General features: G+C 46.4%; 1 protein-coding gene across 5 annotated transcripts in view; it reads right to left on the bottom strand.

The window, feature by feature from the left end:
- ZBTB40 (zinc finger and BTB domain containing 40) overlaps nucleotides 1–9,893 on the bottom strand; it is a 76,878-nt gene extending 66,985 nt beyond the window's left edge. For all 5 annotated transcript variants that reach the window (XM_073317231.1, XM_073317234.1, XM_073317236.1 and 2 more), the window contains exon 1: nucleotides 9,777–9,893. The gene's annotated coding sequence lies outside the window, so the exon portion shown is untranslated. The remainder of the gene's footprint in view (nucleotides 1–9,776) is intronic.
- Between the last annotated feature and the right edge of the window lie 3,000 nt (nucleotides 9,894–12,893).

Genomic DNA, 12,893 nt, shown 5'->3' with positions numbered 1-12,893 from the left:
ATTGCGTGGGAAGTGCCAGATCGGCTACCTAGGCTCAGGTTTACTAAACATATGTGCTCAATTATCCTCCCACAATACTGTAAATCAGGAGTAACAACTCACACCAGTGGAATTACACTGGCATATGTGAGAGGAGAAGGAGGCGCATTTTTCTTCCCAGATTCAATGTATCAGCAGCATTTCCCCAGCTGCTGCTTGCCTAGAGCTGAAGAATCTCTAGTATCTGAAATGGGATTTGATCATGATTGGTGTGGAATAAAAGAAGGGATATTCCCTGTGAAAGGAGAATAGGGAGCATCTATGTCCTGGAAGAAGAGTTCTCTACTCAGCCCCATCCTCAAAATCTTTTCCAAAGTGTCAGTCTCCTCCACCTGTTTGCTTCAACGTCACAGTGCCAAGGCTGAAGCCAGAGTCTTCTTCCCACCATGCTAATGGTCAGGAGTAGTGAAGATAAGGTTGCAGGGTCAAGACATTATACAAGAAATCCAAGACCAGCCTCAGAGGCCCCTGCCCCTTCTCCAAGACAGACAACATTGAAGCAGAGGGTCATAGACCATGGCTGCCAGTGCTTCTGAGCCACTAAGTCATAGCCCCTTTTGCAGTCATCCACTTGCAGAGTCCTAAAGAGCCACTGAGATCCCAAAGAGAATGGACATTTTCTTTACACTAAAGGTGACTGCTATGTTCAACCTCAGGACTGTTGTCCAAGATGCATAAGCTCCCTGGGCAGATTACATATCTTTTATTCATAACGTTTAAGGCCAAAGGGGACCATTATATCATCTAGTCTGACCTGTATATCACAGGCCATTAAATTTCACTCAGCTACCTCTGGATTGAGCCCAATAACTTATGTTTGGATAAAGCATATCTTCAAGAAAGGTGTCTAGTTTTGACTTAAGGACATCAAGAGATGGAGAATCTACCTCTTCCTTAGGTAGTTTTTTCCAATGGTTTATTACACTCACTGTTAAAATGTGTGTCTTCATCCTAATTTGAATTTGTCTGGTTTCAGCTTCTAGACACTTTATGGATGACTTTTGGGAAAGCTGGCTTACTGCCTGGGCTGTACAGGGAATATTTTCAGGTCATCATTATTACTTGTTATTTATCTACTAAGCACTGACAGCATGTTCTCTTTGTGCCTCTTGCCATCCCTGCTTGAAAGGAAAAGGCAATTTTATTGTTTTTTCAGCCTGAATCGCTGAGGCCACTTCTGAGCCAAGCTCAAGGATTTGAGAGCTCACTTCTTTAGGGATTTCAAACCCTCTGTACAGCACAGCTTAGCTGTGCAGTTGTTGGTTCCTCTGGGGCATGGGAGCCATCTGAACATTGTTCCTCTTCTGATCAGAAAGCTGCCTCTGTTCATTTTCAATGCTACTCCATGGCAATCTAAACAAAAGAAGGGGCTGTGCGAGGGAGTCTCCTGGAGAGAAGGCCAAGACACTTGCTGAACTGAGTTAGCCCCCCAATTATAATCTTTCTTCATGGATCAAGAGAGGAAGAACCATATGAGGAAAAGCAGGCCATTTCATGCCTTCTCATCCAGGGAGCTTGCTGCCTTGGAGGGGAACTGAGGACCATTTTCACAGATTCCAAGGCCAAAAGGGACAAATGCAATCATCCAGTCTGACATTCTGTATAACACAAGCATATAGAACTTCCCCACCCCACCAAGCCCCACTCCCCCAGTACCTGGACCCCCTCCCTACACTGAACCCCTACACCTAGAGCCCCCCAAACCCTGAACCCCTCCTGCTGAGCCCCAACCACCTTCACCTAGACCCCCTGGCAGAGTCCCATTGCCCCTGCATCTGGAACCTCTCACCAAGCCCCTGTGCATCCAGATCCCCCCTGGACCTGTCGCCAAGCCTTCCACACCCAGATTTCTCCACACAGAACCCTCTCACCCTACACCTGGATCCCCCCCACTACGTCCCTCTACATTTGGATCCTGCTGGGCTAAGCCTGCCTGCCCATACCTGGTACACCTGGCGTGAATGGGCAGGACCTTGTGCTGTGTCAGGGTCAGGTACGGCCTCATTGCCAAGTCCCCATCCTTCTGGAGTGGAGAGGGGGAACTACAGGGTTATCTCCCACCTCCATGCAGCCAATGGCCTGTGCTCCCCACTGCTGGAGCCTCCATGTTCATTTACTGACCAATAAAATCTGCAGAATTTTGCATAATTTTAAAATATTGTGCACAGAATTTTTAATTTTTTGGCACAGAATTCCCTCAGGAGTACCTAGTGCTCTCATGCCATTAGAAAGCTGTTAACATCAGGGATTGTCAGAGGGCCAGTGCCATTGTACTCATGAAGATCTCATATCCTTGGCACTGCCATAACTAACATATATAAAGTTCTGACCAACACCTCTGCTGATACCGATAAAAATACCAAAACCTGCTTTAAACATTGTGTTTAAAGATTATTAGAACCAAAGTGACTAACAATCTACAGATTCACAGTTGTGGGCTCCCCCCGCTGACAGAACTTTGCTAACAAATGCTATTGCCAGACCTGGACAATGCAGACACTGGTGATAAAAGCAATGTGCAAAAGAAGATAATATTGCCTAATAAGGGGCTAAACAAGGGAATGCTGTTAAACACTCTGAGTGTAAGAACATTACGGGAAAATATTTTATATTCAAGCTTATAGGAAATTACAAAGCATGCAAAGTACATAAAATGAAGGTTTACTGATCAGCAAAGAGAATAATCCAGCCTGCCAGCTATAAATAAAAGTCACTTCGGTCTGACAGCTGATGAGTCTAAAGCCCGCATCATGAAATATCCTATCACGGTCGTCACTAGTTGGGCCCCTTGTTTGCACTCTGCTTACAGTAGCTAAGCCCTGAATTGGTCATTGGGGCAAACGTCCTTCTCTCTCCTAAGATGACTGCTCTCCGTGAGAGGTGAGCTTGCCTTGTCAATGCCCATGTTGCACCTGCTCAAATCATGTTTTTAAAGGTTCTCATCTAAACCAATAAACACAAGTGAACATAAAGCCGACGTTCGTTCCGTCACATTCTTTCACTGTGCTGTCCCTTGGCCATTGCAGCAGTCTCTGAAAAGTGAGCGAGGCTCCATATCAAATGCTGTGTAAATGTGAGAGTTAAGGACAGAGTGACTGTCTTAACTCAGAATTTAAATACTTTTTTGTGTGCATGTTACCAGTTTCCTGTCTTCTTGTTATCAAGATGATGACCTTAGAAAAAGGGTTATTGGAAAGCCAGAACATCACATACATGAATGGATTATCTTTCCTCTCCCACCAAAAGTGACAGTCTTTTGAAGAGTTGAAAGAAACTGAGGGGTCATTACCTTCCTCTTGGGTGATCCAAAGTGCAGGAGCAGGCAATGCTCCCAGAGGATAATGCAAAACTCAGTATGATGAGCCAGAGCATACCAATTTGTTTTTCAATCTATTTTTATTTCAGTTCAAAGCATCAGTGCAGACAGATAGAGGAAAACAAGCAACACTTTGACTATATTCAGTCTTCCTCAATCTCTAAACGTGGCAGAATACAGCCAAAGCATTGCTTGTTTTCCTAGGCTATCTGTCTGCACTGATGCTTTGAATGGAAATAAAATAGATTGAAAAACAAATTGGTATGTCCCAGCTCTTCACAGTGAGTTTTCCATTATCCTTTGAAGCAAGGGTTGCCATCTATCCTACTTGGAACACTGTAGCCCTAATCAAAGTACAAAATTACAATCATGGAAGTCCGGTCGAAATCTAAAAAACAAAAAACAAAGTCAAAGTCTGCTTTAAGAAAAGGAGTACTTGTGGCACCTTAGAGACTAACAAATTTATTTGAGCATAAGCTTTCGTGAGCTACAGCTCAGTTCATCGGAGCTGTCGCTCACGAAAGCTTATGTTCAAATAAATTTGTTAGTCTTTAAGGTGCCACAAGTACTCCTTTTCTTTTTGCGGATACAGACTAACACGACTGCTACTCTGAAAGAAAGTCTGCTTTGAAACTCTGTTCCTAGCATGCCTCATTGTGCCCAAAAATGCTGAGAGAAATACTGAGATTATACAGGTTTTCAGTAACACCTGCAATACATACATGATGCCAGTTGCAGATTTCAATTTCTGTTCATGTTTACGTCACACATATAGATTCCACACTGTAATTCACTGTGGTGTTTACACTGTTTTGACCAGCTCCTTTGTGCCAGTCTGCTTTCAATAAAGCACAGAACATACTCTTCCAGTGAGACTGTGATAAATGAAAGGGGGTGGGAGTAGCTCTCTTTTATGGGCACCCAGCCAGCTAGTAGCTATAAAATCGCTCTTAGTAGCTGTTTTCTAATTGCTCTACCTGTAAAGGGTTAAAAAGTCTCACTGCTATGGATAGGTAAAAGGAAGTGAGTGGGCACCTGGCCAAAAGAGCCAATGGGAAGACTAGAACTTTTTAAAATTGAAAAAAAACTCCCCTTTTGTCCGTCTGTTGTTGTTCCCCCGGGGAGAGAAAGACAGGGCAACAGCTATGCTATAAGAAGCTTGGGCCAGGTATGAAAAAATCATCAGTATCATACCTAGAAACTACTCATTTAAAACCCCAGATATGTAAGTAGGTCAGGAAATGTCTAGGAAGACGCAATTTGGTTTATCCTATTTATTTCGTTATGGCTTGTGGACAACTCTGTGCTAACCCCAAGTGTTTTTGTTTTGCCTATAACCTTTAAGCTGGACCTCAAGAAAAGCGATTCTTGGTGCTTAATTCTTGTAGTTGCTCTTTTAAAATCTAGCAGTAACTTAAGTTTCCAGCTGTATTTTCTTTCTTATTAATAAAATTTACCTTTTTTAAGAACAGAATTGGATTTTTGTGTCTTAAGAGGTTTGTGTACACATTGTTTAATTAGCTGGTGGCAACAGCTGATTTCCTTTTTTCTTTCTTTCTTTCTCAGCTCTTTCCTGGAGGGGGGTGTATGTGTGAAAGGGCTTTAGGGTACCCCACTGGAAGGAATTCTCGAGTGCGCCTTCCTTGGTTCTCAAAGGGGTTCTGCACTTGGGTGGTGGCAGCATCTACCAATCCAAGGTCAGAGAAAAGCTGTAACCTTGGGAGTTTAATACAAGCCTGGAGTGGCCAGTATTAATTTTTAGAATCCTTGCAGGCCCCCCTACCTTCTGTACTCCAAGTGCCAGAGTGGGGAATTAGCCTTGACAGAGACGGATATCAGACAGGGCATGAAGCAGTCCATAATGATCCTCACTGAAAGTCTTCTAAAGGAAAACCTTTTGGAAGGACATGGTATAAGAATGGTCAGCCCAAAATGGTGCCTATTTTCCTCAAATTTGTTTGTAAAGTCCATAGAATTATTCTATTCCAAAACAAATCCCTCAGTACTGCTCTATAAAAGCAATACCAGCTGCTCTGCTCTCATAAGCAACTTCACAACAACCAGCATGTCCAGCTAATAGAAGAGAAGTGGGATGGGACCAGATGGATCAGTACGTGAGACTCCCTTATCTACTCCTGGGGGAATTCTGTGCTACTGTGCGTGTGCATAATTATTGAGACATGCATATTTTTAATTTATTGTGCAGAAAAAAGCTTCTCCCAAAATGTTGCTTCAGTTCTGCCTTTTACCCACCAGAGGGCGCTGTGGTGATAGAACAAAGCAGCAGCTCCAGGCCAGCTAGGGAAGAGAAAGAACCTGCCTTCTTTGCAGCGCCTGTCAGGCCACGTCAGGAGACAGGGGCTATGGGGAGACAGACAGCTTAGGCTGCGGGGGGGGGGGGGGGGAGAGGGATCAGACAGGGGCTCATAAGGGCTAGTGGGGGAAGAAAGACTGGGGCAGGAGCTGAATGGGAGTGGAGGCACAGGTCCACAGTGGGGAGGAAGGTGCAGAGCTATGTAGGGATGGGGGTGGCTGAGTGGAGGCACAGAGATACATGGGAACAGGAGGAGGGGTACAGGGACACATAGGGACAGGGGAGTGTCTGGGTGGGGGCACAGAGACACATGGTGATGGGGGGAAGGGGTATAGAGCCACACAGGGTCAGGGGGAGGGGTGCAGGACCACATGGGGATGGGGAAGTGGGTGTCTGAGTGAGGGTGCAGGGACACATTTGGACAGGGGGTGGAGGGACACATTTGGACAGGGGGCAGATGTTCTTGACTGAATGAGAGAAGCTAGGGATCACCCAGGGTCCGCATGGCAGAACTCCCTAACAATCCCTCCCCACCCCCCAAAAAACCTGTTCCATACTTTTCCCACCTATACCCAGCAACCCTCCAAGTTCACATTCAGGCTCCTTCCCAGCAATTTACTTCCATCTCCCTCATCTCCTCTGTTACCCCTGACTCCCCCAAGCCTTTACACTGCTTCTGAGGAGTGCGGGAAATACGATTCTGTATTGTAGTTTAAATGAATTATTACTGAGAGTTCTGTATTAATATGTCTAGTAAGGAATCTATTTGTCAGAAAACATTTCCTGAATCTTTGTTGTTGTCTGTATCGTTACAGACATACTTGCTGACAGGTATTTTGAAATAAATGACCAAAATAATTGAAAGTGGTGTGATTATATTGTGTTATTTTGACAAAAAAATATGCGGAATTTTGAAATATTGTGAGCAGAATTTTTAATTTTTTGTTGCAGAATTCCCCCAGGAGTACTTATCCCCAAGAGAAGCATCTTGGCCTCAGAGGATTCACAGCTGGTTGTCTTCTCTGCATTGGCCATGGAGACATTTTCTAAGATTTTATACCCTAAAATCTCTCTCTTTAGGTACTGATAAGGCCACCATCACAGTCATTAATGAATGTATCCTCACAATTCCCCTCTGTAGTTGGAAATACTACTATTTCCATTTTACAAATAGGAAGCTGAAGCACACAGCAATTAAGGGCCAAATTTCCAAAAATACTTCATATTCATCAGCTCCCTTTGAGAACAGTGCCCAAATGGGAAATTAACTCTTTCTGAAAATCTGGCCATTTATCTGATTGTCCAAATGGAAGCTTTTGGATGCTGAACTTTTTTTTTTTCCCCACAAAATCTGCCCCATGTGACATCCCCAAAGTCACACATGAAGCCTGTGGCATCCCAGTCTAGTGCCTTAAACGTAAGCCCATTCCTTCCTCCCACTAGCTAAAACAGCACTAAAGATGGCTAACAAAGCAGAGATTATTGGGATTAGCAAGGGTTCTGATTTTATGGTACGCAAAAAGAACTGGGAGATGGTTAAGGACCATGGCTCTTTATAAACCCTCATTTTTTATTTTTGTAACACCAGAGATATGAAGGCATAAATGCAGTCGCTACTGGCTACTGCTTTCCAGATCACAAGCTTATATGGGGAGGGATATGTACAACCCAAGGGTGAAAAGAAAAGGAGTACTTGTGGCACCTTAGAGACTAACCAATTTATTTGAGCATGAGCTTTCGTGAGCTACAGCTCACTTCATCGGATGCATACCGTGGAAACTGCAGCAGACATTATATACACACAGAGATCATGAAACAATACCTCCTCCCACCCCACTGTCCTGCTGGTAATAGCTTATTTAAAGTGATATCAAGTTGGGCCATTTCCAGCACAAATCCAGGTTCTCTCACCCTCCGTCCTCCCCAACTCACTCTCCTGCTGGTGATAGCCCATCCAAAGTGACCACTCTCTTCACAATGTGTATGATAATCAAGGTGGGCCATTTCCAGCACACATCCAGGTTCTCTCACCCCCTCACGGAGAACCTGGATGTGTGCTGGAAATGGCCCACCTTGATTATCATACACATTGTGAAGAGAGTGGTCACTTTGGATGGGCTATTACCAGCAGGAGAGTGAGTTTGGGCGGGGGGGGAACGGAGGGTGAGAGAACCTGGATTTGTGCTGGAAATGGCCCAACTTGATGATCACTTTAGATAAGCTATTACCAGCAGGACAGTGGGGTGGGAGGAGGTATTGTTTCATGATCTCTGTGTGTATATAATGTCTGCTGCAGTTTCCACGGTATGCATCCGATGAAGTGAGCTGTAGCTCACGAAAGCTCATGCTCAAATAAACTGGTTAGTCTCTAAGGTGCCACAAGTACTCCTTTTCTTTTTGTGAATACAGACTAACACGGCTGTTACTCTGAAACCCAAGGGTGGGAATCTATGAAAGAAATGCATAAAGAAAGGAGAAAATATCTATAACATTTTAAAAATAAAATACATCATCCTAATGCAAGTATAAGTTGGGTCCTTGATCATGAATTAAATTATACTTGAAAAGTAACTAAAGAAGATATTTAGTTTTTTTCTTCATAAATTTACATTCTAATTTATTTGCTTAAATAAACATTGTATTTAACAACCTAAATAAAGTGACCTCTCTCCCCACCTTGCAAAGAAAGAATCTGAGTAACACTCATTAGTTGGGCACACCTGACTGCGCAGGACAGGCTTTTCAGCTTTCTTAAGTGTGCCTTATATATGTTCAAGAATGAGGAGATCATCATAATAAAGTGTACAGCATAATTCTGAACCCTAACAGCATTCTAAGAATTGGAGCACAATTGTGAAATCCTTGGAAGAACTCCACACATACAGCAACTGGGATTTTAATTCCTACCCCACTAAGTAGTTTTAAAATATTTTTATAAGCCCAGCAACCAGTGCAGCAATTTTTAAGCCAGTTCATGTTGTCAGATGAGACAAATACAACAATCTGGTTTTCAACATTTTAGAAGAGCAGACAGGGCCGTGGGCCCAGAGTAAGAGATCTGGGAATGTCCCTAATTATTAAGGCTATGTTTATGTCACAGAGGTCATGGAAGTCACTGAATCCCTGACTTCCAGAGACCTCCCTGACATTCTCTGCTCCAGCCCCAGGGATTGCAGGACTCTGGGACTGACAGCCAGTGGGGCCCCGGCAGGGAGTGACAAGCAGCAACAGGGGGCCCCTGCAAAGTTCCTGGGACATGTGACAGATTCCTGAGGGGGCCTCCTCAGGGTTCCAGGGACGGTGACAGGCTCGCAGAGGGGGAGCGGTTGGGGTGTCCCATTTTCTCTTGGGGAAATATGGTCACCCTACGGCTCCAGCTGCCATGGGCAGAGCGGGAACCCCACAGCTCCCAGCCACCACGGTGGTGGGGGAACCAGGGAGCCACAGCAGCAAAAGTCACAGACAGGTCATGGCTTCCGGGATCTGTCCCTGACTTTTACTAGAAACAACCATGACAAAATCTGATCCTTGCTAATTATGTCCATCCCATTTTTCTCAGTTAAAATGTGAAAAATCGCTAGGGACCTTCTCAACAGAGTCCCCCAGAGGCCTGGGCGGTCCAGACCCGGCACCAAGGCCCAGAGCGCACCGGGGCAGCGCAAAAGCGCCTCCGGGCATGGAACGGCGTCTGGGTTGGAAGCCGAGCCTCCGGCGCGCCCCGCCTCACGGCGGAGGGCCACGGCCTGGCCCCGGGGACGCCGCTGCGCGGGCGGGGAGGAGCGAGCGGGGAAAGAGGCCCCCGAGCACTGCGGCCCCTCCAAGGCAAGGCCCGGCTCGCTCTCACTGCAGCAGGACATCGTCTGCCAGAGGGCCCCACACCCGCCGGGGCTCTCCTCAGCCGGCACGCGGGGCGCGGGAGGGTGATAAGGGACAAGCCCGCCCCCACCGCGGCTCGAGGAGCAGGGGCGTGGGGGGGTCCCTCGGCTCGTGGGGTGGAGCCCTCAGGCCGCGGCCGGGCAGAAAGGCGGCGGGAATGCCCCGTTCCCCTGAGGCCCCGCCCGGCTCCCTGTGGCTGTTACTGCCCGGCCCGGCCGTTTCCATGGTTACCTTTATTGGGAGCGGCGCGGCAGCAGCAGGAACAATAAAGCTTCAACAACAGGCTCCCCCCGGCGGTGCCGGGCCCCGGCCTGCGCGCCGCCATCTTGAAGCCACAGCTTACCCCCCCCCCCCGCCCCCGCACGGCCGCCTATGTCACGTGGCGAGAGCGGGTCTGGCGGCTGGTCCGGTCACGTGATGCATGTCCAGTAGGCTCCCATATCACGTGACGAGGGGAGTACACGAGAAACCCCCCGGGGTTGGGCCTGGGCAGGTGGGGTGGAGGGTTGGCCTGTCCCCGAGGCCTGGGCGGGGCGGGGCTGCTAGCCCGGGGCGCGGGGCCTGGGCGGGGCTGCTAGCCCGGGGCGCGGGGCCTGGGCGGGGCGGGGCTGCTAGCCCGGGGCGCGGGGCCTGGGCGGCTGCAGGCTCGAGCCTGGCTCGCAGCTGTGTTGCTTGGTTCGCGTTTTCAGTGAGTTCCTGCAGTCGGGAGGACTGGACCCTTCCTGTCCAGTGAATGAGCGCTGGGACTCTTGTGTGATCGCCTGACTCCGGGAGCTGGGGCGCGGGGCCCAGGCCTATGGCTTAGGCTGGAGCTATGGTCCAGCAACATGTGTGTAACCCACTGGCAAAGTGTGGGTCAGATTTTCCCCAGGGGTTAGTCCACCTGCCCATGGACTGACAGCCTCCTGCTGTTACTAGGTTAGCCCAAGTGGAAGTGGTTTGGGATTGTGTTCACACACTGGTGACAGGCCATCTGGGATAAAGGAGTTTGTCTCTCTAATATCCTGGGAACAACACAGCTACAACATTGCATATAACAGTCAGATTTAAAAACTGTAAATTAAGTCATATGCTCAAGGGCCAAATTAAGCCCATGGAAAGTCAAATAGGTTAATATTTTTCACCAGCACTAAATCTACACTTCCAAAATAAAACTAAAGCTTATGCTTACTGTTGTCTGCGAGGAGTAATAGGCGTGACAAAGACCTTGATGTTTTCATCACTTCCCTTTAACTTTCTAGAAATTAGTTTTTGTTTGCAGTTGAAGATTAGACCTTCATGTTTATAGAATAAAAAAAAAGTAGGTAGGGTTGTGACATTCCCCAGGGTACAAAACAGCTGTGTCCTGTCAGCTCTCCAGCCTGAGACACCTTTTATAGTGCTTTGCTGGTGAACAGCCACCCCTCCAGGTTCCACCCACACCCAGCCTCTCACATGTAATTTGCCCGCAAGTATACAGTATTGAGTGCTATCGCTAGATACTCAAGAATTAAACTGCAGAGCAATGCCAGCAAGTTCTCTAGTTCCAGATTTCTACCTCAGAGATATGTGTCTTGTACTTCCTAGTTTTTTCACTGTGTAGCCCAAGTTCATATGAAGTCTGACATTCAAGCAAAAAATAATGTTTATGCACCCGCCTTCTTGTCTCAAGTGAAATTTCCCAAACACTTCAATCAAACATATTGTCTAGTAGGCAGCATGAAATGGTAGCATTTTACTCACACTTCATACTGGTGTGATTCTCTATAGTGACGTGCACCCAGAGAGAGAATGGAGACCACCTGTAAACCCCATGGCTCAGTAAAAGAACTAATTGCTTCCATAGTGTGGGGATGGATGTGGAAGAGCAGAGATGTAATGAGCTACAGTGAGCTACTTCATCCGATGAAGTGAGCTGTAGCTCACGAAAGCTTATGCTCAAATAAATTTGTTAGTCTCTAAGGTGCCACAAGTACTCCTTTTTATTGAATGTTTGTTTGCCTGCTCTTAGCCTGTAGGTGCCTGTGTCCTGTAAAGCACCATGTGTATTTCTGATGCTGTATACATGATTTATAATTACATCTCTGCTCTTCCACATCCATCCCCACACTATGGAAGCAATTCAAACCCCCTCATTCCTGCAGTTTAGGCTCATGAGGACACCACTTGACAGGCCAAGTACGCTGTCACTACCTGGAACATCCCATATGCCCTCACCAAACTACCTCTGGGGGTTGTACATGTCATCTTTTTACATCTCCTGCCTCACACATGCCCTGCATTACCTGGGCATCTCCATGAACTTCCCCTCATCCCTACCTGTTTTAAACACTCCTGCTTTCTGATGAAGTCCCTCAACCTACACACCCAAACATCCGACTCCCTTCTTCCCAAGGGCTCTGCTGGTTCCTCAGATGCAGCTGAGCAATGCAACCTCTAGTGTCTCTGTACGGCCCTCTGTATGAAGGGCTCTGCCACTTTCATAGAATCATAGACGATTAGGGTTGGAAGAGACCTCAGGAGGTCATCTAGTCCAACCTCCTGCTCAAAGCAGGATCAACCCCAACTAAATCATCCCAGTCAGGGCTTTGTCAAGCTAGACCTTAAAAACCTCTAACGATGGTGTCATAAACATACAGCTAAGGGTAGCATAAAATCCCTCCTTTACCTGTAAAGGATTAATCAGTTCCATTAAGCTACTTGGCACCTGACCAGAAGGACCAATGGGGAAAGAAGATACTTTCAAATCTGGGGGGGGGGAAGGTTTTTGTTTGTGCTCTCTTTGTTGTTCTCTCCAAGACAAAGAGAGAGACCAAGCAACTAATCCAGCTCCTACTGAATGATACATCTAAAATTACAGAAATAGTAAGTAATAGCAAGGAAATGTGTTCGAATATCTTTTATTTTAGTTTGTGAATTTTTCCTATGCTAAGAAGAAGATTTAGCCCTCTTTTTTGTAACTTTAAAGTTTTGCCTAGAAGGGAATCTTCTGTGTTTTAAATCTTATTACCCTGTAAAATTACCTTCCATCCTGATTTTACAGAGGTGCTTCTTTTACTTTTTTTTTCTTTATAATAAAGTTCTGTTTTTAAGAATCTGATTGGGGTTTTAGTGTCCTAAAAACTCAAGGGTCTGGTCTGTGTTCACCTTGTTTACTCTCAAGCCTCCCCAGGAAAGGGGGTGAAGGGGCTTGGGGGGATATTTTGGGGAAACAGGAACTCCAAGTGGTCCTTTTCCTAAATCTTTGTCTAACTCACTTGGTGGTGGCAGCGATATTGTCCAAGGACAAGGAATAATTTGTGCCTTGGGGAAGTTTTTAACCTAAGCTGGTAGAAGTAGGCTTAGGGGGTCTTTCATCCGGGTCCCCAC

This window comes from Lepidochelys kempii, chromosome 18 (genome assembly GCF_965140265.1).
Source record: "Lepidochelys kempii isolate rLepKem1 chromosome 18, rLepKem1.hap2, whole genome shotgun sequence".
Classification (NCBI taxonomy): domain Eukaryota; kingdom Metazoa; phylum Chordata; order Testudines; family Cheloniidae; genus Lepidochelys; species Lepidochelys kempii.
The sequence above is the reverse complement of the archived record's forward strand: the minus strand, read 5'-3'. Positions and strand labels throughout refer to the sequence as shown.